This window comes from Pelodiscus sinensis, chromosome 1 (assembly GCF_052426305.1).
Source record: "Pelodiscus sinensis isolate ZL-2025 chromosome 1, ASM5242630v1, whole genome shotgun sequence".
Classification (NCBI taxonomy): domain Eukaryota; kingdom Metazoa; phylum Chordata; order Testudines; family Trionychidae; genus Pelodiscus; species Pelodiscus sinensis.
The window spans coordinates 268,449,050-268,475,420 of record NC_143052.1 but is presented as its reverse complement, the minus strand read 5'-3'; the positions used below and the strand labels follow the sequence as shown (position 1 = coordinate 268,475,420).

The 26,371-nt window shown below is 44.8% G+C and overlaps 1 long non-coding RNA gene across 1 annotated transcript in view; it reads left to right on the top strand.

Annotated features, from left to right (window-relative positions):
• LOC149525738 (uncharacterized) overlaps nt 1-21,742 on the top strand; it is an 88,001-nt gene extending 66,259 nt beyond the window's left edge. The window contains exon 4 of the long non-coding RNA XR_016348430.1: nt 17,167-21,742. This is a non-coding gene — a long non-coding RNA (uncharacterized LOC149525738). The remainder of the gene's footprint in view (nt 1-17,166) is intronic.
• Nucleotides 21,743-26,371: the final 4,629 nt, after the last annotated feature.

Genomic DNA, 26,371 nt, shown 5'->3' with positions numbered 1-26,371 from the left:
ACATGCTAGATCTCACTGTCAGTGGTCTGCACATTTGTTGTAAGATAAATGATTTTTCTCACACATTTTCCTAAATCAACAATTGAGTTCCAGTAGACTAAAGCTTCAACTTTCCCTTGAACATGGACAGGGTTCAGTTTAGTGGATTATAACCATACATAAGGGCTATGTCTAAACTGCAGGCTTCTTTCGAAAGAGGCTCTTTCGAAAGCATCTTTCGAAAGAGCCTCTTTCAAAAGATTGCGTCTAGACTGCAGGCGGATCTTTCGAAAGAGAAATCCGCTTTTTCAAAAGAGAGCACCCAGCGAGTCTGGATGCTCTCTTTCGAAGACGACCTCTTTACATTGAAGAACGCCTTCTTTCGAAAGAGGAACTTTCGAAAGAAGGCGTTCTTCCTCGTGAAACGAGGTTTACCGCCATCGAAAGAAAAGCCGCGTTCTTTCGAAATAATTTCGAAAGAACGCGGCTTGAGTCTGGACGCAGGGGAAGTTTTTTCGGGAAAAGGCTACTTTTCCCGAAAAAACCCCTGAGTCTGGACACGGCCAAGGTGCCAAGAAATGGGAAAACAGAACTCACCATAACATAAACTGTATGTGGATAGCTTATTCCTTGACCTTGAATGTCAGCTGCAGCTGCATACGTTATAAGCATAAGAATTGAATGTTCATTGTAGTGTACAGAATGACGCTAGTAATTGACATAAATTATCCAACGCTCTTAAAATGGACGAAGAGTTCAATTCAATCGCCTTATGCATCTGAGAATTGCTTTGTGACATTGTATTTTCTTTTTTTTTGTTCTAAATTTACAGCTATTAATATTATAAAATGTAATCATAGAATCATAGAATCATAGAATACTAGGACTGGAAGGGACCTCGAGAGGTCATTGAGTCCAGTCCCGTACCCCCATGGCAGGACCAAATACTGTCTAGACCAGTGGTCCCCAACCTTTTGGGGCTGCCGGGTGCCTGGTAGCAGCATACTCCTGCCCGTGTGCTGCATGCCTGGGGCCAGCGCCGCTCCTGTGCCGTGTGCCCAGGAGCCGGCACCACCCATATGCCATGTGCCTGGGGCCGGCACAGCCCATGTGCCATGTGCCTGGGGGCAGGGCTGGCCCCGTTCACTCGGCAGGCTCACAGAAATAGCCCGGCGGGTGCCATGGTGCCCACAGGCACTGCGTTGGGGACCACTAGTCTAGACCATCCCTGATAGACACTAATGATCTTAGTTAGCAGGTACTGACAAAGGAATTCATTAGTCCTAGCTGGGATTGCACAGGAGAGCTGACCTAAGGAAGTATATTTGTTGTTCACTGAGGTTCACCTGTGTGCATTCTATACTCTGAATGGGATAGGCCTCTTGGCATTTGCATGGTGGAAATATAGGATGAGAAGGCTTGGAACTTGCTAAAACTGAACCATAGGAAGACTGAACCTTGAGCAACTGGGTGAGAAAGCTGCAATTTGTGAGTATTTTAGAAACTGCTAAAAGTGGCAGCTGGCACAGTAAACATAAGAACATAAGAACGGCCATACTGGGTCAGACCAATAGTCCATCTAGCTCAGCATCCTGCCTGCCAACAGTGGCAATGCCAGATGCCCCAGAGGGAGGGAACACAACAGGTAATCCTCACACAATCCCTCTCCCGTCATCCATGAGACAGCGTCAAGATCAGTGGACCTAGAATCCAGGCCCATATTCCCTAGAGGGTCTATTATTGTAACAGGTCACTAGGGAACATGGAAAGATAGACTGGAAGCACAGGGCTTAATCAAACTCCACTTCTTCAGTGTAACCTGTATTTGTCATCTCTTTGTGAATGAAACAAAGACTGGCATGTGGACTTTATTTCATTATTGCCAGGACTGCATGGGTGCTTCAACTGGGTTACCATCAGAGTGGGCTCAAGAGCCCCACAACATTTGTTTTGATCTTTATATCTGAGAATATAAAGAGTGAGGGCATGTCTACCCCTTTAGCGGGGTAGTGTAGACATACCCTGAGTGAGTTTCATAGGGTGCTGCCCCATGCATACAAATGTTTCCTTATTTGTTCCTGTCAATTTCTTATATTTTTAACCGCACATTGTGTGGTTACTTGATGGGTTTCATTTTTTTAAAATATACATTAATGCTAAAAAGCAACTTATGCAGACACAGCTCTTTTTAAAACTTGCACATGTGAGCCAGCAATGACCTTCTACTCTAAAGAATTGCTGGACAGGTGGCTGAAGGCGTCTGCTGTTCTTGCTGGAAATAAGATTAAAAAAAAAATCTCTGTGGGGCTAGTGGAGAAAAAAAAAACCACCCGGAATTAGGGGAGGAGTATTATAAACAAAACCCTAGGCCCTCTCCATATGGCTGTGAGCAGATTTGCCTGGGTTTGGCCTTGGACGGGCCAATCCTCTGCAGTGCAAGTTCACTGGAGTGCAATGGTCTGTTATTAGAGGGCTGTGCTTTCTAACACCTGGGTGATGAATGAACGTTCCAGTTAGTAATTAGACACCTCCTTGCAAACAGCAGAAGTGTGTGCATGTGCATGCACACATTGTTTCCAGAAGCGTGAGTGGGGGAGAGGTGTCCTAAAAAAGCTTTTTATTTGAAAGAGCTTACATTACAGCATTTCACGTTAGCTTGCTGTTCTGTAAGGGCAGAATTGGGACTAAAGTTATCTTCATATTGGATTTCACAAGGGGACATTCCTGCTGGATTCTCAACTGATTTCCTCTGCAAAAACCCAGGTATCACATTACAAGTATTCAAAAGAAATGTGTTGAACAAGCTAATGGGGAAAGAGGCATTTAAGAGATCTCCCTGCCTCCACACCCACCCCTCTAAAGACATTAGCATTCATTGACAACTCCAAAGGGATTTATTTAAGCCTAAAATAAGTATTTCTTTGGACTTAATTATAGGAAGTGCTCGAGCTGCTAAATTCAAATGCCAAAAGAGAATCATTTAGTCCAAAGTGAATCCTTTCCTGTTTTCAAATTAAGTCTTTTCAGAACAGTTTAAAAGAAACAAGAAAGCAGAAAAGAGTGAACATTGCCTGGTTTTGCTTTATTTGTGTCTGAAGCCCTGAAACTGATGGTCATTGACTTTTTGCTAAACCTCAGATGTATCGTGGTCTGGTTGACAGCTTTGAAGTTGGAATTTGTGAACCTGAACAGTAATCAGCAGCAGTTCCGCTAGATTCAATCAAGCTATGATAATTTGTGCCAGCCGAGGATCTAGCCCTGAATCCTTCTGAGATGGGTGCTGGTAAATTAAGACTCTGACCCTGAAAACAAGCATATGGACTCTCATTAAAGTCAATGTGGTTTCTTGCAGGCAAAAGGGTCTTCTTCTTCAGGGCTGTGTGAAAAATTGGTGCCTAACAGGTGGTTTGTTTCCTTACACACGTTTAGTGCATCCAAATAAAAATTCCCACTAATTCACTTGAGTAATGATTTCTTAACATTTCTTATGTAGCAACCAGTGGTCTTTCCTAGTTCTTTTGTTTCCATATGTAACAGAAGTATTTTGACTTCATCAGCCCCTCCTGAGGAAATACTCATGGAAGGGGAATCTGGAAGAGAGGGGATGAGAGGGAAATTTGCAACTTCCCCTGTACTTGAATTGTTCTCTTTGGGATTAGCCACCAAGTTGTGCCTCAGCTATCTGCAAGAGACTAGAACTTATACTTCTGTGACAGCTCCAGACCCTATTCCTCTTTAGCTCCCCGACTGTGGGATTCCCATGGATCGTAGATCACATCTCATAAGGGCAGGAACAGCAAAAGACTTGGTGGCCCCCTGGGAGATGTGGAGGGAAGGCAGCTCCGTGCTCCCAGAAGAGGAGGGCCTTAGGCAGTAGGCGTGGGGCTAGGACCAGCCAGTCCTCATTGCCATTTAGAGTGTGCTGCCCCCGCCCCCCTCAGGTAGCCCTGAGAGCCACTCAGAGCATGTCGTGCTGTGCTCCAGTGGCGATTTGAAGGGCCTGGGGCTTTGGCTGCCACCACTCCTGCCGCAGTGATGGCAGTCAGGAGCTCAGGCCCTTTGGAATCACCAGGCTCCAGGGCACTTGCCCCCTTTGCCTTCCCTGTTGGTGGGCCTGCATAAAGCATTTCATTCTAATGTTGAAAGACAACAAAGGAGCCTTTGTTAGCTTTTCTGGAAGTGTGGACAAGGAAATGATGCATGCCCTTTGGGTCCTGGCCCAGGCCCATCAGCAGTTAGCTCCAGCCCCTGTCTTCTCCAGCCACAAGATAAGTGACCTCCTTTCCACACGGGAGGACATTTGCATGCAAGGGACCTTCCATGCCAGAGAATCTACCCACATATTCAATATATTGTATTCTTCCTTAATACAAATGTTTTATGCTGCTTTCATATGTGCATGCACAAGTCCTACTCTCTTCAGTAGGAGTAGCACATACCCCGTTCTTTATTTGCAGTGCCTAAGCCAGGAGCCAGAAGATTTTTTTCCCTTTCCTTCAAATATTTGTCATTCCCATGAGTGGTAAAATCTGTTGCTGAACGACATGTGAAAATTCAAAATGATCAGTTCAGCATGAGAAACATGTACAGAGCTAGAAGCAAATAAAGCTACATTGGACATTTTTAGCGTGAATATTCACCCCAGAATTTCCAGCTTTCTAAAAAACAATTCTTTTTGCTTCTTCCACTTTGAATTCAATCCATATAGTGTAGAAAACTTAAAATGTAAAGGACTGCTGCTCATGTTCATAACTTTGATGAATTAGGCCAATACTGTTAATCTTTACCTGTTTTTGAAAAGGCATTTGCCAAGTTAGCAATCTTTGAGTTATAGCAGAAGCTTCTATCACATAATCTGTCTGTCTTTCCATGCCAGTTTAGGTCCTACAGAATTTGTTTTGGCATTCCAACAGTTCATGGCTAAAACAATGAGAGATTGTTCTTCCTCTGAATTATGTATAACAGTGTGTCAGCTAATTAAATGTTTGCAAAAAAGGCATGTTCATTTACTCTGTTTGCTTTCAATCAAATAAATACAGATAACTGTATGCTAAAACTTTAGCAGCAGTGCGAACTTATCAAGCACTATAATTTTAATGAAAAATTATATGTCGATATGATTTTGCACAATTTGTACCAACTGCAATGGAACTCTTAAAATTACTTTAAGAAGAATGACCATTGTCATTGTTTGAGATTTGCTACAACCAGAACTGCAGTTTGTGCAGTGCGAAGTATTGGAACAAAACTAGACCTTAAATATATACTATAAATGGGAGTGTCTTATAGTTCCCAAATTTTGTATAAATAGGATGGATTGTATTTATTTAGACATTTTTCAGATGATTATGAACATAAAATAATCTCCCAAAAAGCTGATTTGTGTCAAAATTTGACTGAATAGAGTATTAGATGAAATGCTTCTTTAGATAATGTATAACCAATATATATGCCAGATATACTGCATCTTTTAGGAGGGAAATACCTGCTTTAATTCCTGAACATGTAATTTCTAGAAATTATGACTCTCAACTTCTCATGTTAAATAAATAAGTTGCCCCATTTAAAAATTCTGCAGGGCCTCACTCATATTTCACTACTTGAAAATAGTTTCTGAAGTTAGTTCGCATACAAGGCCCAGCTGTTTTCATTAAGAGCGTGATTGGTTTCAAGATAATCAGTTAGGTTTATTAATAAATTATCACATGCAGAAAAACAAAATATGTGCAGAGTGATGTGTCGTGTTGTCTGCAGGAATAGTCATGCAGCATATTATCTGGTGCATGTAGAATAACACCTACACTTTCTCTCTCTCTGCTGCTCTTTACTGGATAGAACCTGCACTTATTAAAAAATATTTGCATTTGTCACCATCCAGGAGCTAGACTTCAAATAAAATATGTGCTATGGTACCATAAATAGGTAATGATGTATTCTTTGGCTCAAAAGTAGTCTGTTAGGTTCACAACCTTTCAACACACAAATGTTCCCATATGTACTTTTCAGCCTACATGCTAACTTTTATTAGTGCCTTCCTGCCCTGCAGTGTTTTCTTTCAAATAAGCTACGCTTCCACCATCTGATATGGAACTATTTGCCATATCTGACCTACAGTTCATTAGACTAATGAACAAAACAATGTTGTGAACAAAGTACCAGAAATATGAATGTCATGTGAACTCCGTATGTCATACATATGATCAAATCCCATTGAAGTCAATAGTTTTTGCCATTGACTTCAGTTGGGCCAGAATTTTATCCATAGCTTTGTCAGTTCCGTGTCCCAACAACCTTTCAGCCTACAGAATGCAATCCTGAGAAATTTTGAGACTTCTAAGGCTTCTAAGACAAATGAAAAAAAGGACAACTAAATAAGAAGTGACCTTTGTGGTATCATGTGTAGAATTGACATGTATCACATAAACAGAGAGATGGACACAAAGAAAGAAGATACATGAGAAAGGATGTTGCCAAGGGAATAGTAGTTTACAATTCAATATGGAGTTGCTGAATCTTAGCTCAGGCGTAGCTTGGTGGTACTATGACTGGCATGTCTTTTAGTGCATTTCACAGTATACATAGACCATGTTAAATCTTCCCTCATTTGTATTCCATATACAGGCAGTCCCCGGGTTACGTACAAGATAGGGACTGTAGGTTTGTTCTTAAGTTGAATTTGTATGTAAGTCGGAACTGGTACATATTGTAGGGGAAACTCTAGCCAAACATTTTTTTTTAGTTTTGGATAGCATAGGGAAAGGTTAACTCCCCTCTAATGTTTGTTTTGCTGTCTGTTCCCCTGTTCAGAAGATTTCACATCTATTTCTGTCCCTGTGACAAACTCAGGACTAAAGGAGTAACTCATCAAATACCAAATAGCTCTGCACCATGCTTTGAGCTAATAGCTTTATTTCCACACACCACCAAGGGTTCTAGGAGGAGGGTCCTTTTTTTGCTAACACAATGAGGCCAGCACTTTGTTTGTTTGGTGGAGTCTTTGTTTGCCCAGGGAGCCCAGCATGTATAGGGGGAGGAGGGGCGGAGAGGCTGCTTTTGTCTGCTGTTCTGCAGCCTGTTGCTCAGGGGAGGGGGCAGCCTGTTGCTGGCAGGGGGGGAGGGGGGAGGCGTGCAGGATGCGAGGCCGCGGGGGGGGGCAGCGGGCGTGGGGAGGCACTTTTCCTCTGCCCGGCAGCTCTGCGGGATCCCTGTCCCTGTGGCCAGCTGCTGCAGGCAGAGGCCAGTTGGAGCCGGCCGAAGAGGAGGAGGAGGTGGATTCTAGGACCCAGGTGAGCGAGCCCCGGGGACGCTGCTGCGCTCCGGGAGCCAGGCATGTATAGAGGGGAGGAGGGGCAGAGAGGCTGCTTTTGTCTGTCCGGCAGCCTGTTGCTCAGGGGAGGGGGCAGCCTGTTGCTGGCAGGGGGGTGGTGGGGGGCAGCGAGCGTGGGGAGGCACTTTTCCTCTGCCCGGCAGCTCTGCAGGACCCCAGTCGGAGCCGGCCCGAGGAGGAGGAGGATCCTAGGACCCAGGTGAGCGAGCCCCGGGAATGCTGCTGCGCATGTGCGGGAGTTGCCTCACCCCGTTCGTATCTAGGGATCCGACGTAAGTCGGATCCACGTAAGTCGGGGACTGCCTGTACTTATTTCAGTCAGGTTACCAGTTCTAGGCATACATTTGCAATTTATTGACTCTGAGAACATCATATTTTGAAAATTATCTGTCTCCTGCCCTAATTCGATGGTTAAGAGTAGCTATTGCCTAGATTTCAGAATGCACACATTCCTACTGCTAAGATACAGTTGCTTTGAGAAACCATTTGTAGCTAGGTTGAGAGACGCACTGCTGAGATATATTACTTGTGAAAGACAAGAAGGTATATTTCAGTGGAAAATTTATATTTTCTAGATTCTTGGGAATATTTTCCATGCATACTCAATTTATACTAAGACATTCCGTGTTACTGGAATGATTTACAATTATTCTGATTTTAAACTTCCACTATAGAAATGAGAGTGCACTTATGTATTTGTGTTTACTGATAAAAGAATGGAAACCTGGCTTGATAGTAACATTTAATTTTTCTGATAAACTCAATTAATTTGTTCTATTGCACAGACTCGCTGATGAACACTTGACAATAGCATATATATTTAATAAAAAATAATACAATCCTAGATCCCAAAGGAAAACATCTGAAAAAGATTGGAAGTGGCTTGATTGCTTCTGTAGTTAACAGAAGACTAGCTTCTAAACTCTTTAGGGCATAGGAAGCATCTTTTTGTTCAGTGTTGGTAGAAAATCTACCATATTGTGGCTTTAGGCCAAGACTAGTGCTCCTGGGTGATATACTCAAGCAAAGATAAGGCCTGGGTGACTCTAAGGATATGATCAGTTTATTGCCTCCCCAGGCCCTGTGAGTTCAGGTGCAACCTATAGCAGAAATCAGAACTTAAAAATCCAAGCTCCAACTGGCTGCTATCGAAGGGGTTCTTTGTAGGAATAATTGATGGAAGCTTGTGATGGGTACTCCATCACGGAAGACTTTTAATTAAAAATTGGTTCTGGTCTAAAAGATATGTTACAAGAATTATTTTGCAGAAGTTCTATGGCCTGTGTTATGCACAAGGTCAGAATAGATTATCGCAATGGTCCCTTTTGGCTTCAGACTCCATGAAATAACAAATAGTAATACAAATAAATAACATTATTGTTAATTTGTGTTCCAGTCATGGACAGAGGCTAGGATCTTGTTGTGTTAGGTACTGAAAAAGATATAACAGAGTTCTTGTCCTCAAGAGATTAAATAAATAAACAATCAAGACAGTTATGGCCTTCAGAAAGTGACCTAATTGCCCATCCTCTGTCTAATTCAAGATGGCATGTTAAACAGATTCTGTTTTGGATGCCAACTGAGTCAGATTTCCAAAGACCAGATATTAATCAGTGTAGTTTGACTAAGTCAGGAGAGCTATGCCAATTTACAATAGGATTCAAATGCCTACATTAAATGCTAATGTTAACATATCAGGGTATGTCTACACTACAGCACTAATTCGAACTAACTTAATTCAAATTGGTTAATTTGAACTAAGCTAATTCGAACTAGTGCATCTAGACCTAAAAACTAGTTCGAATTAGCATTTTGCTAATTCGAACTAGCATGTCCACACTGAGTGGACCCTGAACCGATGTTAAGGATGGCCGGAAGGAGTGCCAGCAGGGCATCAGGTTAGGACTTAGAGCATGGAGCTGCTGTCTCAGGCTAGCCGAGGGCTGTGCTTAAAGAGACCCAACCCCCATCCCGGACAGACAGTTCTCAGGGTTCCCCGCTTGCTTGTCTACCTCGAGGAGGGACAGCAAAGCAGTCCTGTCTTGAAGTGCCCTGAGTGCCCACACTCGGCACATCACAGCACTCGGCCATCAGCCCGGCTGCACTTGCCGCAGGCTGCCATCCGGGGGGGGGGTGTCAAACGGGGGGCTGCAGGAGAGCTTCCACCCTGAGGAGCCCGCAGAGCCACTCCAGTCCTCCCCATCGGGGGCTCGTACCCCATTCCTCCCTCACCTCCTTCCACTTACTCCTCCCCTTCCTGAAGTAAAAAATAAAGGACACGTGTGTTCAAAAATAGAACTCTCTTTCTTGAACAAAACTGGGTGGGGGGATTAACCTATGGGGAGACTGGGAAAAGGAGGTGGGAGAGGGGAAGAGAGAGGGTGGGAAAGGGGAGGAGGAAACCTGGGAGGAGGGAGCTGGAAGGGGGAAGCCGGGGGAAGAAGGAGGGGAGGAAATATAAAACTATGGTATGCCATATCTTCAGTACTGTGTACGGATGTGGTCTCCTCACCTCAAAAGAGATGTTTTGGCCTTGGAAAGGGTTCCGAAAAGGGCAACTAAAATGATTAGGGGTTTGGAACAGGTCTCATAGGAAGAGAGGCTAAAAAGACTGGGACTTTTCAGCTTAGAAAAGAGGAGACTGAGGGGGGATAGGTTAGAGGTCTATAAAAGCATGAGTGGGGTGGAGAGGGTGCATAAAGAAAAGTTCTTCATTAGTTCCCATAATAAAAGGGCTAGAGGACACCAGATGAAATGAATGGGTAGCAGGCTTCAAACTAATAAAAGAAAGTTCTTCTTCACCCAGCAAATAGTCAACCTGTGGAACTCCTTGCCACAGGAGGCTGTGAAGGCTAGAACTATAACAGAGTTTAAAGAGAAGTTAGATAAAGTCATGCAGGTTGGGTCCATGGAGTACTATTAGCCAGGGGGTAGAAATGGTGTCCCTGGCCTCTGTTTGTGGAAGGCTGGAGATGGATGGCACAAGACAAATGGCTTGGTCATTGTCTTCAGTCCATCCCCTCCAGGGTACCTAGTGTTGGCTGCTGTCGGCAGACAGGCTACTGGGCTAGATGGACCTTTGGTCTGACCCAGTACGGCCATTCTTATGTTCTTATGTTCTAAGCTCAAGGCTCAAGGTTGGGGGGTCTCACTGGACCACCTTGATTTTCATGCAAACCTGCTCCTGGGTTCGCTTGTGGCCTTTGGTGGCCAGGCTGGCATCTATTCTGCCCTAGACGGCCACTTTCCTGTGCCTAGTGCGGAGGTCGTGGATGAGGTCCACAATCTCCGCACTAGACCTGGCGGGCGCCCACCTCTTGCGGCCCCGGGCATGCTCCTGGGAGCCGCCAGCCTGGTCCCGGGAAGAGGTGGAGGGCTGGGTGGCAGCGGGTGGCTGGCTCACGCCGTTCCAGGTGCAGGGTCTGCTGTCTTGGTGCTGGCAGGCTTGCACCTGGCATGGACACCGTAGCCAGACCATGCCCCTTTAAGGGCTCCGTGGCCGGGAGGAGGCCAATGAGTTTCCCTGTTTGTGCCCAGAGTGGCCACCAGGGCAAGCTGGGAAGGGCTAGCCTCCCACTAGTTCGAATTAAGTGGCTACACAGCCCTTAATTCGAACTACTTAATTCAAACTAGGTGTTAGTCCTCATAGAATGAGGTTTACCTAGTACGAATTAAGCGCTCCGCTACTTCGAATTAAGTTCGAACTAGTGGTTTGCCTGTGTAGCGCCTATTAAAGTTAATTCGAACTAACGTCTGTTAGTTCGAATTAACTTTGTAGTGTAGACATACCCTGAGAGAGAGAGAGATTTTACAAATTGTACCAAAAATACGGAATAGTGCCCTTTAGAACAAGTTTAATTTAGTATTTGCAGCTTTGCTATGTTTTAGTTGGTTATTCTGCATTAGTCTGACTACATTTATTTTTGCATAGAGTGCTTTAACAGAATAAGAAATAGACAGCAACTCTTTTAACTTTGTCTTTATTTTGCTATCTTAGGTATAATATAGTGTTAATTGTTGCCAGGTTGAGGCTCTTAGAGGCTAGAGAGAAAGGAATTGTTAAAGAAAACTTGAGTAACAGTTCAGGTGCATGTTAGTAAAGTTTTTGGTTGGTTTTTTAACTTAAAAAAGGCTTGCCTAAAGCTACTGAAATTTTGTTGTGGTCAATTTACTATCTGAAGCACATTATAATAATTTATAATACTCCAAGAAGGTTAAATTGCTTTAAAACTGTATTTGTCAGAGTTAATTCTATCTAGTTTTGTCAAATTAAGAAAATAGAATTTATTCGGGAAAGTTTAACAAATTTTACATAGTAGCAGAGTTCTGAAGCTATTAACTTCGTGTTACTTCTATATTGTAGAGACTGAACTCTTGATCTTATCGCTATGTTTCTGTGCTCTCCTGGTCTCATATTTGAGAATGGAAATGAATGCTGATATCATTTGCAATTAGCACTGAAATCATTTCTGCTTATGACAGTGGAAGAAACAGAGAGGCACAAAAGAGGGGAACACCTTGGAGGAATACCATAGCAGCTGCACACACTGTAAATAGCATTTAACATATATTAAAAATCACTTGGCTGATCTTTAATGCACTTTGTAAAATACAGCATGTACTGTTTCAGAAATATGCACAGTACTAATGTGTATCATAGGGCAAAATTTGAGGACTGTAGGTCAGAAGAGATGCCCTTTTCAAGCTTGTCTTTAAACCTTATGTATATATTACACTATGACTACATCTAGACTGCAAACGTCTCTCAGAAGAAGCTTTTCTGGAAGAGATCTTCTGGAAAAACTTCTTTTGAAAGGCTGTGTCCAGACTCAGGGGTTTTTTCGAAAAAAGTAGCCTTTTTCGAAAAAACCTCACCTGCGTCTAGACTGCAGCCGAGTTCTTTCGAAATTAAATCGAAAGAAAGCGGCTTTTCTTTCGATGGCGGTAAACCTCATTTCACGAGGAAGAACGCCTTCTTTCGAAAGTTCCTCTTTCGAAAGACGGCGTTCTTCAATGTAAATAGGGCTTCTTCGAAAGAGAGCATCCAGACTCACTAGATGCTTTCTTTCGAAAAAGCAAGCCGCTTTTTTGAAAGTTCAACGTGCAGTCTAGACGCTCTCTTTCGAAAGAGGCTTGCAGTCTAGACATAGCCAAAGAGAGTACAGGCAGTCCCCGAGTTACGCGGATCTGACTTATGTCGGATCCGCAGTTACGAACGGGGATTTTCTCGCCCCGGAGGACTGGAGCGGCGGGACGCCTGGTCCCGCCGCCCGCCTCCTCCGGGGCGAGAAAAGCTGCTCCCCGTCTCCCTGGTCTGCTGCGGGAGCCAGCAGACCAGGGAGACGGGGAGCAAAGCGGCGCAGGACCCGGGGCCGGACCCGCGGCCGCTTCCAGATCAGCTGGAAGCGCCGCGGGTCCGGCAGGGTCCTGTGCGGCTTTGCTCAGCGTCTCCCTGGTCTGCAGACCAGGGAGACACAGAGCAAAGCGGCGCAGGACCCGGGCTGGACCGCGGCGCTTCCAGCTGATCTGGAAGCGCCGCGGGTCCGGCCCGGGTCCTCCGCCGCTTTGCTCCGCCTCCCTGGTCTGCTGCGGGGGACGCAGCCGCTGCTGATCAGTTTCAGCAGTGGCTGAATCAGGACGCCTGGGGCAGAGCAGCTGGGGTGCTGCTGGGTTGATCCAGTAGCGCCGAGGAGTGGCCGCACTACTGGACCAACCCAGCAGCACCAGAGCTGCTCTGCCCCAGGCATCCCAAGTTAGCCGCTGCTGAAACTGACCAGCGGCTGACTACAGGAAGCCCGAGGCAGAGTTGCTTTGCCCCGGGCTCCCTGGAATCAGCTGCTGATCAGTTTCAGCAGCAGCTGACTTGGGGACGCCTGGGGTTCTTAAGTTGAATCTGTATGTAAGTCAGAACTGGCGGTCAGTTTCAGCAGTGTCTGAATCTGGACGCTAGTTCTGACTTACATACAGATTCAACTTAAGAACAAACCTACAGTCCCTATCTTGTACGTAACCCGGGGACTGCCTGTATCTACGTAGCAAAAGTGCATCGAAAAAGTGATCTACTTTTTCAAAAGATAGTGTCCACATTGATTGGATGCTATTTCGCAAAGCTTTAGCAGTGCATGCTCCGGTTGCCCAGCTGTCTTGGATGCCACAGCTTACTCCTAGCCATGGAGCCAGAACTGCCCCTGGGCATGCGATGGCTCCACATGGCCATGCTGCAATCTCTGCAGCAGTTTGTGCAGGCTGCCTTCATGGCTCTGCACAAGCTGGACATGGAACTCAATCTTGAGACCCTCTCCTTATGTGTGGGAGCAAGACCCTTGCAACTTTACCCCATAGTGGAGAAACAGCCCTGCTGCTGGGAAAGCAGCCTCATATGCAGTGACTCCTGGGGTGTTTGGGTGGGAGGGAAGGGGAGCAGGCACCTCCCAAGGGCTCAGGCACTCCCTCTCAGTCTCTGTTTTGTGTGTTTGTTTGTCTTCTTCTACATCCTGCTGAACAGAGTCATCCACCTGGAAGATTTGGACCCGATCTTTGCAGGATTTGCCGCCCTGGGGCTCCCAAACTGCGGTGGAGCCATAAATGGAATCCATATTCCAATCCACGCACCAAGTAATCGAATGGCCCAGTAGATTAACAGGGAGGCCTACTTCTTAATGGTACCGCAGGCTCCGGTCGACCACCTTGGACAGTTCACAGACATTTTTGCTGAGTGGTTGGGCAGGATGCACAATGCCCATGTATTTCTCAACCCCAGCCTCTATGGGAAGCTGGAGGTGGGCACATTCTTTTCCCAGCGTGACTTTGTGGTTGGGGACATGCAGATGTCACTGTGCATCATGGGGGATGTGGCCTACTCCCTCATGCCATGGCTGATAAAGTCGTACACTGGCCACCTGGACCCCAGCAGGGACCAATTTAATTCCCACTTCAGCTGGAAGAGAATATAGGTGGAGTGCGCCTTCCGCTGACTCAAGGTGTGGTTCAGGTGCCTCCTGACCTGCCTCGACGTGGGGACACACGACATCTCTGAGGTGGTGTTGGCGTGTAAAGTCCTGCACAACATTATGGGGAGGAAGGAGGAGGCCTACCAAGGGTTGGAGGACAGAGGCTGGCCAAGAAGGGAGACTCTTTGAGCAGCTGTGGACAGCTGCCATCCCCCGGGTCTATCAGTTGGGGGTGTGCATCTGAGAGGACCTGAGGGAGAGTTTCTCTCAATGACCCCAGTAACTCTCCCCAGAGCCTCCTAGCTCGGGGCCTGTGCCTTGCTCCACTATCCCTTTCTCACCACAACCCCTCTCTGCCCCCCTTCTCTGTACAGTCAATAAACACACCTGTTTTGATTTCAACAAAACAAACTTTGTATTTTTCTTTCAATAAAATAAACTGGGGAGGAGGGGGGGCTGAGATCCTGGAGTGGGGACGGAAGAGAGGGGCTCAGGGCTGGGAGTGGCATGGAGGGTGGGTGAAAGTGCCACCTCGGGTGCAGGGACCTTGGCGTACTTGGGGTTGGTTGGGTCCTGGGACCACAGAGGGGTAAACAGGAGGGAGGGACTGGAGCAGGGTCAGGGATGGCCGGGGGCAGAGGCAATAGGCATAGCACAGGGAGGGGGCATAGGCATCACTTGGGGAGGGAGCAGAGGCATAGCTTGGGAAACAGGGGGAGGGGGAATGGGCATAGCAGGAGGGGGCAGGAGGGTGGGAGGCAGGAGCAAGGATAGCAGCCACACAAGATGGTTCTACGTGTGGGTCCGCCACTCAGCATCCTTCCAGACCTTCTGTGCCAGGGTCTGCCGCATGTTGCGCAGGACACCCATATGCTGCCTCATCAGGTCCTTGTGTGCTGTCACGTCCCCCAGGGTCAGGCAGCTGGCTCAGGTGGCGTGGTTTGGCCCTCAGCAATGGCTGGTCCGGCTGTGTAGAACAGAGGGAGAGGCGGTCAGTCATCCATGCAGGCACTGTCCCTGAGGCCATGCCTTCCTCTGTGAGCAGCGAGCAACAGTCCTTGGCCCAGAGGACAGGGATGTCCCGGGAGTAAGGCCATGTGTTCAGGGGACCATGCTGCCTGATTCTCCACCCCCACCACCCCCCACTGCCTCAGGACAAGCAGGCAAGGGAAGTGTCCAGCCACAATGGGATCCCATGCATGGGAGAGGGGCCTGGAGCAGCCTGGCCCTCCTTGGGGCCCACACAGACACCTGCCTCTGGCAGTGCTGTCCATGGGAGCAGGTGGTGCTTTGTGAGGGCAGGCATGCCCATGTGCTGTATGCGGCATTTCTCGGTGTGTATGGGGTCGTGCATGCATCCTTGTGCCCATCCTGCTTCCAGCGGTGGCTGGTTGTGGGAGGGCATCCTGCCCTGAGGCCAGATATGTGTGTGGCCTCTCCTGAGCCTGTAAGCAGGATCCTGGGGATGCTCAGGGACTGCCTTCTGGGGCTGCGTGGCACTCTCTGCCGCTACACATGGTTCCATGTGCATGGACTGCAGCACAATGTCCAAGGTGAGCAGACTGTGCAATGATCACACCCCATCTCCTCTGCACCCACCTCATCCTCCCTGTGTGTGTGGAAAGTGAGAGCACTCATCTGATGATCTCTCCCTGCTGTCAGAGGGTGCCTACAACACATCCTGGCCCAGGGTACCGGCTCCAGGCTCCGCATCACCGTGCTGGCTGTGTCCTCCTCATCCTGCCCCTGTAGTCCCTCCTCCTCCACCTTCTCTGCAACCTCTGGGCGGGTGTTGATGGGCGTCTCGAGGCCAGAGTTGACCACCTGGGCGTCCCCACCCCCTAGGGCTTCTCCACCCCCCAGGATCTGGTAAAGCACCTCATAATAGGGGCAGGAGTGGGGTCCTGCTCCGGAACATGAGCTATGCTCCCTGGCCCTGACATAGCCCTGTCGGAGCTCCTTGACTTTACTCTGGACCTGCTCTAAAGTCTGGGGGTGGGGTGTCTGCACTCCACCAGGGCCTCGGCCATGCACCTATAGATTTTGGTGTTTTGCTGCCAGGAACGGAGATCCTGTAGGGTCTCCTCCTCCCCCCACAGCTCCAGGAGGAACAGGATCTCTGCTCTGGACCAGAAGGGTGCACGCCACTTACTATCCCTGGATGGGTCCTGGGACCCCGGGTGCTGCTTCCTGAGAGGTCCAGGTGGATGTTGGGGGGCTTGTGGCTGGGCCATGGCTGGCAATGCCTGAGGCAGGAAGAACCACACAGTCAGGTGCTGCTCCAGGGCTGGCTTCCTGCCACAAGGCTTGTCCAGGGTGCCTGCAGATTTAAGAGCTGCCAGGAGACAGGAACTATAGAGTTCTGATTACATTGGACGCCATGGCCACCAGGGCATGTGTGTTATTTCCTGGAGGCCTCTTCTTTAGAAAGAAAACCCTTTCCCCCATCCACACATGCCTTTTTCCAAAAGAGCTCTTTCAGAAAAAGGCTTCTTCCTTGTAGAAAGAGGTTTACCACTGTTGGAAAAACCCTTCCGTTCTTTTGAATTTTTGTTGAAAGATCACAATAGCAGTGTGGATGTAAGTGTATTTTTTTTGGAAAAATGGCCAGCTTGATGTTGGTGTCTGTAGTCAAGCACCGTCCAGGTTGCTATGGAAAAGAGGTGTGCTGGAATAGGAACCTTGATGTCCCAAATGTCCCAAAAGCTACAGCATAAGAACTCCTATCCCTGCCTCCTGGGTGTACTCACCGTAGCAGTAGCAGCAAATCAACACTTGCAATATCTAGGTGCTATGCCTATGTTTTGGCTTGCTGGGAACTGCATTAAGGGATATTTCTTTTATAAAAAGTTTTAATCTTGCACAACAAACAGTTATTAATGCTACCTTTGTGCTTTGTATTCTTTGCAGCTGAAAATTTGTCCGTGGGTTCATCCTTCAAACCTGGACAGAGACTTGCCCAGACTAGAAGATGCAAGACTGGAGAGGACATGTTTAGTGGTTTAATGAGTGCCACCAAGACTGACAAGTCCAAGCTCAGAGCATGAAGGATTGAACTATTGGAAAGCATGCACAATGACCACGAGTACAGGACAGCATGCAGGAAAAATGAGCATGACAATGCAGGTTGAGACAATGTAGATTATATTGAGGAGCTTCAGGGGGTAGCCGAGTTAGTTTGTTACAGAAAAATACAACAATAAAGGCAGCTGGATACTAAAGTCATGCTGTACCTTATGCTGAACCTGCTGCCCTCATCACCAAGTTCCACACTCTCCTATCCCAGATGACCAGGGATACAGACTGAAGGGGCAGGTCAGGCTCTGGTATCCATTGTTCTCAACCCCAAGGGAAAGTACAAGGAGCAGAAAGTGCCCAGTACCATAGCTTTAATTTGTATTGAAGTGCAATTGTAAGCAACCTGTCCTTTTGCTCCCCTGCCTCTGCCATATTATTAGCCCCTTTGCCCCAAATTATCTTTACTTTTCTTTGTTGACTCCCATCAGTTTATTTGAGCACAATGAAAATTAATATACTGAGAAGAATAGACTCTTTATTTACTCAGCCCACTGTGGTTAGCAGGGGATGTAGCTCACAGGGGGAGGGGAGTAAATGCAATGAAAGGGACATCTTGGTAAGGAAGAACATGCATACATTTCACATCACTGCAGATCAAGATAAACAAGTTTTCAAAGCCTCAAGCAAATGCAGTGGACACCAATGTATTCTTCTTATTTCCCTGTTACCTGGCTGCTCAAAACTGACTGTCAGGTGATCTGCCTCAACCTCCCACTCCATCAGAAATGTCTCCCTTTGTCTCACCGATATTCTGGAGCATGCAGCAGGCAGAAACAATGAGAATAGTGCTTTTCACTGACATTTAACTTAGCAAATTATGCCAGTGGGCTATTAAACATCCAAAGGTACCTTCTTCCACCATTCTACCCTTACTTAACCTATGGTTGAACAGCTTCTTTCTGGCTTCATGAGTCATCGGGCTAAGGGGTTGGCTGAGTTTCTCTGAATTGACCTTTGTATAAGCTATGACAAAGAAAAAATATAGAGCTGTTTGTTAAATAATAGAGCGAATAAGTAAATTTAATTGATATGTTATCTGTGTATATTACAATATAAATCATAAAGAGCTGTACAACACTATGCTGGGTGAAATCCTGGCCTCACTGAAATTAGGAACAAATGTTAAGTTTGAGGTTGAAATTTTCACCCAATGGCTCATTCTCCTAATGAGCCATTATATAGATTGAACAGTAATGGTAATCAACCAGAATTCTACAGAATGCTACAGAAAGCCCTTATTCTAAAGAGCAACTCTTAAACATTGGGACTTCTGACAAAGAAAGCTGCTTATCCATCCAAGTCTGATCATGTAGTAGATTTCTTTGTGTCAACAAATCCTTATTGTTAACTGTAGTAAAAGTAACTGCTTTTCATGAATTTCCAGGATGAGATCATCAATGAATGTCACCAGTGTTGTTTGTATATAATCCTTAAATCTCAGTCCAGATTGACTGGAGTTCAGGAAAGCTCAGGGCTCATGATAGAGTTGAACTGCCACAACCTTCCTTACTGCCTTTTCACACAAAAAAGGAGGTTGCAGACATGTCAATGTCAAGAGATGATAGCTTGAGCTACGGCTACAAAATACTGCTTTCAAAATAGAAGGATAGAACTCAAGCCAAAGTGAAGCCATCGTAGCACCAGGTTAAAACACAGGATTTCATTGTTAATTTTGCTAGCCACAAAGTACCCCCCTCAAAACCTTTAGAACCTAGCACAGAGAACATCCCTGAAATTTATCAAGATATGGTGCATGAAAATCAAGCCATTTTCCTTCTTTAAAACATTGCTGTGCTATTACATCAATATATGGCATATCTCCAGATCTGAGCAACTGTGAGAATTTGCCATGTTATCTTGTAAACAAACTGTATGCATCTTGATGCTGTGTCTATGTGGAGGCAACCACAAAGCTAAGTTCTAAGACCGCTAACCCTGGAATAGTTCCACTGTGCAAAGATGTATTTTTAATAGCGTTTGTTTAAAACAACATAATAAAAAAATCACCTGATTAACCCAGTAATACCTGATTAGAATGAGAAATAAAAGAGCAAGTATAATGATGACTTAACACAAATATAAAGAAAGTCACTTAAAAACTTAAAATACTCTGTTTAACCATGTTTTATCACTAGCAGAGATCTCATCATTTGTGTATTTTGTAAGCATCTTAAGAAGAATCTTTCAATTGCTTTGGATTTTTTAAAAATCCATAATAATGGATACAAGATTTTTCAGAAAAAGCCTACAAAATGAAAGATGATATACCAGGAAATGAAAACTTAAGTGTCCCCATGGAAAACATGTTTCACTAGGGGAATTACAGCAGATGTTTACATTTTTGGCCGTCTGTGAGGAAATAACATATGCCTGTTTCATTGATTTGTTTATCAAATACTGACATACGTTCCTGTTGCTGGTGATGGGAAACAATCAGAATCCTAAATACCCAAAACACAAAATAAGACGATCCCTAGTTTGGTCCTGAAATTCATCAATGGCCTTTAGCCACATTAGCCTTCATGCAGCAAAGTTTTAAGTTATGACTTCATCTGATATGGGTTGAGTTATTTCCCCGTTGTATGAATATCCATTCACAGTAAAATCTACAAAACAGGAAGGAAATCTTCGTGGATCCCTTGACTGTGTTCTTTCCTTGACAGTGCACTAAGGATGTGGAGTTTGCACCGCCATGGAATGACTTGCAACGAACCTCCAAGGAGGTACATGAATCACCGGGGACCATCAGGAGGCCAGAACCATTTACATAAAGAGGCTGTGCCTCAGCAACAGATTCATACACTGGTGGCCCATGAGCAACATATAATTCCTAAAAGGGAGGTGAAAGTCTTAGTGAAAGTCACACAGAACCAGGTGCTTAACTTTTCCCAGAAGGAAGCTGCAAACTCTCTGTCCTTCAGTCTGCCCATTCCAACTCCCTGCCTGTTTTCTAACCCCAGAGACTGGACTCCATAAGGGTGTGGGAGACAAAGCAACACAGGTGGCTGACCCCTCCCCGCCCTTCCACATAAAAGAGTTGTGTGTAAAGAGTACCTCGTCCCTCCCATGGTTTTTCTCTATTAGGGGCACGCTAGAGCAAGAAAGAGCATAATGCAGCTTTGAAAAATAAACACATGACTGTTTTGTAGATTTAACCTAAGCATTTATCCCATTTTTCTGTCATTCATAACTAAAGGACCACCAGCAAGCTTTGTGCAACCTCTGGCCTTCATTAACCACATTGTAGCTTTCCCTCCTTAAAAGTCTTTCCTTCTCTTTCTCATTCTGTGTCACTTCATGGGTTAAGTACCTCAGAAAATGGGCAGTTTTGAAGCAGTAGATTATCCATTCACTGCTGCTTGTCCCCCGCCCCTCTGCCCCCCACCCTCTGTTCCTTTCTTTGCAATTTCAATGAAAGATGGAGAAGAACAAAAAAGATTTGGTGGAAAGTCAAGCTAATCAGATTGAATCCCCTTCAGTTCAGAAATGCAGGAGTTAAGTCTTGTAGCTCAGGCTCTGAACTGTTCAATAAATTGAGAAGTGTGTGTTGGGCAGAGGATTGAGGAGAAAAATGGGGGAAGGCCAAGGAGAGCTTTCTTTATGGTGTTTTGTAGCCGCTGGGAAAGGAAAGCATTGCTCTTTCAGAAAAGTCAGATTAGTGTGCTCCTTCAGGCACCTCATCTGGAGAAACTTTTCCATGGCTGCACTATAATCACTGTCATCTGGAAAAGAAGGGGACTGCTGTTTTTGTAATGAACAATGTGATTAATTTGGAGCTGTCCAGCAGGGCTTAGATTCACTGACAGTTTCTCATATTGATGCAGCCATTTTTCCATGCCCACTCCACTGGACTATTCCTGAAAAAAAAAAGACCTGTTGCAATAGTAAAAGCTGTCTGGGTTATCTAAGATCTGAATATGGCCCCATGGAAAAGATTTCTGGATCAACACAAAGGGAGCAGGATATGGGCTGATATTTTAGATCCTGATTCAGCAATGTGCTTAAGCACATGCCTAATTTTAAACATGTAAGTAGCCCCATTGAAATCAGTAGTACTAGTCAAGAGATTACAGGTAATCATATGCATAAGTACCATACTGAATTTAGACATTATTTTTTATAAATGTAAGTAGGCATTTATTAATGAGTTGTTTTCTGGCTTTTTATTTATGTAATTCATTTACTTCAATGGAGTTACTCATAATTATACTGGTGTGTGAAGAGAATCAAGCCAAATCAGTTTTTTTCTCGAAATCATTCAGAGACAGATTCTTCTACCATTATAATCACAATATCTTATTCCATCAGTACTTAAATGGAGCTGGGAACAAATAGAATGTCAATAAACTGCTAGAATGGAATTATGCTAATAAAATACTATACCATTGTCAGTGGATTAACATCTCCAGTTTTGAAAATGAATGTCTTATCTTAGTATCAAAAATCAGGAATACACCAGCATTACTGTAACAGCAGCGGACACTTGCCCTTTAACAATATCCTGGGTCAATGGCAGAAACTCCTAAATATGACTTCATCTACTGCTATCAAAAAAGCACAACATTTAACAGTGAACAAGTCCTGTGCTTTTGAAGAAGAGAAAAAGATACAGCAAATTAACAAATGAAGAGTAAAAATTTAGTGAAACTCCCAGGGTGCTCCTACACTATAGCACTAATTCGAACTAACTTAATTCAAATTAGTTTATTCAAACTAAGCTAATTCGAACTAGTTCATCTAGACCTAAAAACTAGTTTGAATTAGCATTTTGCTAATTCGGACTAGCATGTCCACATTGAGTGGACCCTGAACCGAGGTTAAGGATGGCCAGAAGCAGTGCCGGCAGGGCATCAGATTAGGACTTAGAGTGTGGAGCTGCTGTCTCAGGCTAGCTGAGGGCTGTGCTTAAAGGGACCTTAGAAAAGACAAGACTGGGGGGGAAATGATAGAGGTCTATAAAATCATGAGTAGTGTGGAGAGGGTGCATAAAGAAAAGTTCTTCATTAGTTCCCATAATAGAAGGACTAGAGGACACCAAATGAAATGAATGGGTAGCAGGCTTCAAACTAATAACAGAAAGTTGTTCTTCACAAAGCAAATAGTTAACCTGTGGAACTCCTTGCTGCAGGAGGCTGTGAAGGCTAGAACTATAACAGAGTTTAAAGAGAAGTTAGATAAAGTCATGGAGGTTGGGTCCATGGAGTGCTATTAGCCAGGGGGTAGAAATGGTGTCCCTGGCCTCTGTTTGTGGAAGGCTGAAGATGGATGGCACGAGACAAATGGCTTGGTCATTGTCTTCGGTCCATCCCCTCCAAGGTACCTAGTGTGGGCCGCTGTTGGCAGACAGGCTACTGGGCTAGATGGACCTTTGGTCTGACCCAGTATGGCCATCCTTATGTTTTTATGTTCTAAGCTCAGCGCTTAGGGTCGGGGGTCTCACTGGACCACCTTGATTTTCATGCACACCTGCTCCTGGGTGGCCAGGTTGGCAGCTATTCTGCCCTAGATAGCCACTTTCCTGTGCCTAGTGTGAAGGTCGTGGATGAGGTCCACGATGTCCACACTAGACCTGGCAGGTGCCCGCCTCTTGCAGCCCCGGGCAGGCTTTTGGGAGCCGCTAGCCTGGTCCCGGGAAGAGGCGGAGGGCTGGGTGTCAGCAGGTGGCTGGCTCGTGCCGTGCCAGGTGCAGGGTCTGCTGGCTGGGTGCTGGCAGGCTTGCACCTGGCACAGGCACCGTAGCCAGACCGTGCCCCTTTAAGGGCTCCAGGGCCGGGAGGGGGGCAGACGAGTTTCCCTGGTGGTGCCCAGAGTGGCCACCAGGGCAAGCTGGGAAGGGCTAGCCTCCCACTAGTTCGAATTAAGTGGCTACACAGCCCTTAATTCAAACTACTTAATTTGAATTAGGCATTAGTCCTCGTAGAAGGAGGTTTACCTAGTTCGAATTAAGCGCTCCGCTAGTTCGAATTAAGTTCGAACTAGCGGTTTGTATGTGTAGCGCCTATGAAAGTTAATTCGAACTAACGTCTGTTAGTTCGAATTAACTTTGTAGTGTAGACATACCCTCAGTGACTTCAATGGGGCAGTATTTTACCCAAAATTAGTTATGTGGGTAAAAATTATATTTAGTTTAGTATATAATTTTTATCCCCTTCTCACAAAAGAAAGGTTTCAACGACAATTTAGATTGAGTTTTAAATATCTAAGATTTAAACATTTGGAATGTAATTATTTTTCTCTCATCTTTTTCAAAATCAACTACAGTATTAAATTATTATGTTTAATTTCATGTTGCTGCACATCATCCACATGCAAAAACTTAAAGCAGATTGCACTAACCTGTGTTTTTATTGAAACTTTTATTGAATATTGAAACCCATACAGGTCGCTGTCTTCTACAGTTCTCTATATACAACAATATTGTGGTAGACACTCTGGAAATCCTTTGATAATTAAAATAGTAATTATCAGAGGGGTAGCCGTGTTAGTCTGAATCTGCAAAAGCGGCAAGGAGTCCTGTGGCACCTTATAGACTAACTGAAGTGTAGGAGCATAAGCTTTCGTGGGCAAAGACCCACTTCGTCAGATGTACATGCATCTGACGAAGTGGGTCTTTGCCCACGAAAGCTTATGCTCCTACACTTCAGTTAGTCTATAAGGTGCCACAGGACTCCTCGCCGCTTTTTTAAAATAGCAATAAGCATAATGATAATTAACACATACATAGCATGCTCTCTGGAAAAAGAACCTGATTTCTACAGAAGGAAATAATAGATAATATATTTGAATAATAGATAATATATTTTGACCCTAATATGGTTTAATATAGGGTCAAAAAGAACCTTCACTGAAAATAAATAAGAATTGGGAAGACATTTGTCAAGCATGGGGAGTTAACTTTTAATAATTTTTACTGTACTTTATAGCGTTTCATTGCAATTTACCTCATAACAGGAATTTAGAAATTCACAAAGCATAAGTAGCACTATGTCATACACACGATTTTTTTAATTTACCTGAGTTTTGTAGTATGTTCAGTGCAAATATTGGCTTGAAACATTAGCAAGTTAATAATAATAATGATGGATAATAAAATCTTAGATCTTGATTCTGCAATTGTCTGTATTTAGGCACATCTTTGCACTTGCTCTGAGTCCTATTGAAGTCCAAGCTACATATATGCACATCTGGAGGATCAGAGCCTGTATCCTCACGGTACGAATACTCAATCTTTTAGCTTAGGCTCTATGGCAAAGCTCCACTTTTTTCCTCTGAGGATTAACCCCCTTAGTTGTGTAAGAATGTAGTGATATCTCTAACTGTGAACTCTTTGGAAACCATTAACAGAGCTGTTTTGACCTTTTCTAGGTTGTGCTGTATAAAACTGTATTTTCTCCAATCTTCTGATCAGGAAAGATTAGTACTCAGACAGAACATTTGAAATTGGCTGACAAATTTGAAATTTCAAGCTACTTTGATTTGTAGAGTGAATGGTGACTGAAAAATGTAGCCAAGATTGAAGAAAATTGGTTCAGGCATTTCATTTATTGTCAGCAAGGCAGACTTTTTTTCTCTCAGGTTGTAAGTGCATGGTTAAATATGTCTGGATTTTAGAGGAGGGATAGATAGATCAATCAATGTAGAAGTCCCCTGGCCAACATGGCTGAAATTTTTTAACTTTGCAAGTCCAAGAGACAAGGACCAGAGTTTGATACTTTACTCCCTGAGTAATCAATGTTAATTTAAATGGGGCTCCTCAACATGGCTCTGTAATACCATAATTTTGCCTCCACTCCCACCTATACTTTCTGTTTAAAAAGTGTGTATGTACATGCACATGTGTGTGTAGGGGAGGGAATTAATATTATATGGAAACATTTTCTGTAGAGAAATATATTGATTTTAAAAGGCCATTTACCTGAAAGCTCCCCACTATTAATTGAAATTCCATTGGAGGATATGGACTATTATTCTAAATATCACATTTGAAAAATGTACTCATTCTGGAGCTTCCAAATCACATTTAGGCAACATTGGCCCAGTTGTTTATCTTTTTGACATATAAATTGAGTTCACTGCAGTTTATCATGTGGATATTTTTCATATCTTAAAAAACAGAAGTGGATTTTGCTCTGTGTGGACCCTGAAGGGCCTCCTGATGCATATTTAGAAGGGTTTTATCAAGTATTGCAATAAATCTCTCCCCCATCTCAGTTCAAAAGGTGGATGTAGTTCTATGGTGCTCTGTTTATAAAATGATGTAGGATGAAAGGTGCTTACTCACCAGGCTGGCCCATGTCAGCTGATTTATGCTCAGGCTGTGTGGCTATAAAATTGCAGTGAAGATCAGTGAGGTAGGGCTGGAGCACAGACTCTGGTACCTTCTCACTTCAGAGGTCCCAGAAGCTTCAGTTGGCAGAGGCCAGACTTTAATGTTTTATTGCAGTTTAGTCATATTCCCAGGCTGTGTCTACATTGGCACCCCTTTCCGGAAAAGTGATGCTAATGTAGACTTCGGAATTGCAAATTCCACGGGGGATTAAATATCCCCCGCGGCATTTGCATTTACATGGCTGCCGCTTTTTTCCGTCTTGGGGATAAGCCGGAGAAAAGCGCCAGTCTAGACGTGATTCTCCGGAAAATAAGCCCTTATACTTGAAAGTAGGAATAAGAAATCCTCCGGAAAAGGGCTTATTTTCCGGAGAATCACGTCTAGACTGGCGCTTTTCTTTGGCTTATCCCCAAGCGGGAAAAAAGCGGCAGCCATGTAAATGCAAATGCCACGGGGTATATTTAAATCCCCCGCGGAATTTGCAATTCCGAAGTCTACATTAGTATCCCTTTTCCGGAAAGGGGTGCCAATGTAGACACAGCCTCAGAATTCTGCAGGGGAGTGTGCGGAAGTGCTAGGTCTCAATGCAAGCTCTAACCACAATCACGAAGCAAGTAGATGATTCTGCTCCAATAATCAGCAAAGAAAATAATCTAAAATGTTCACTTAATATTGGCCTTTCCAGCTTCTAAATTTACCATCCCCCTG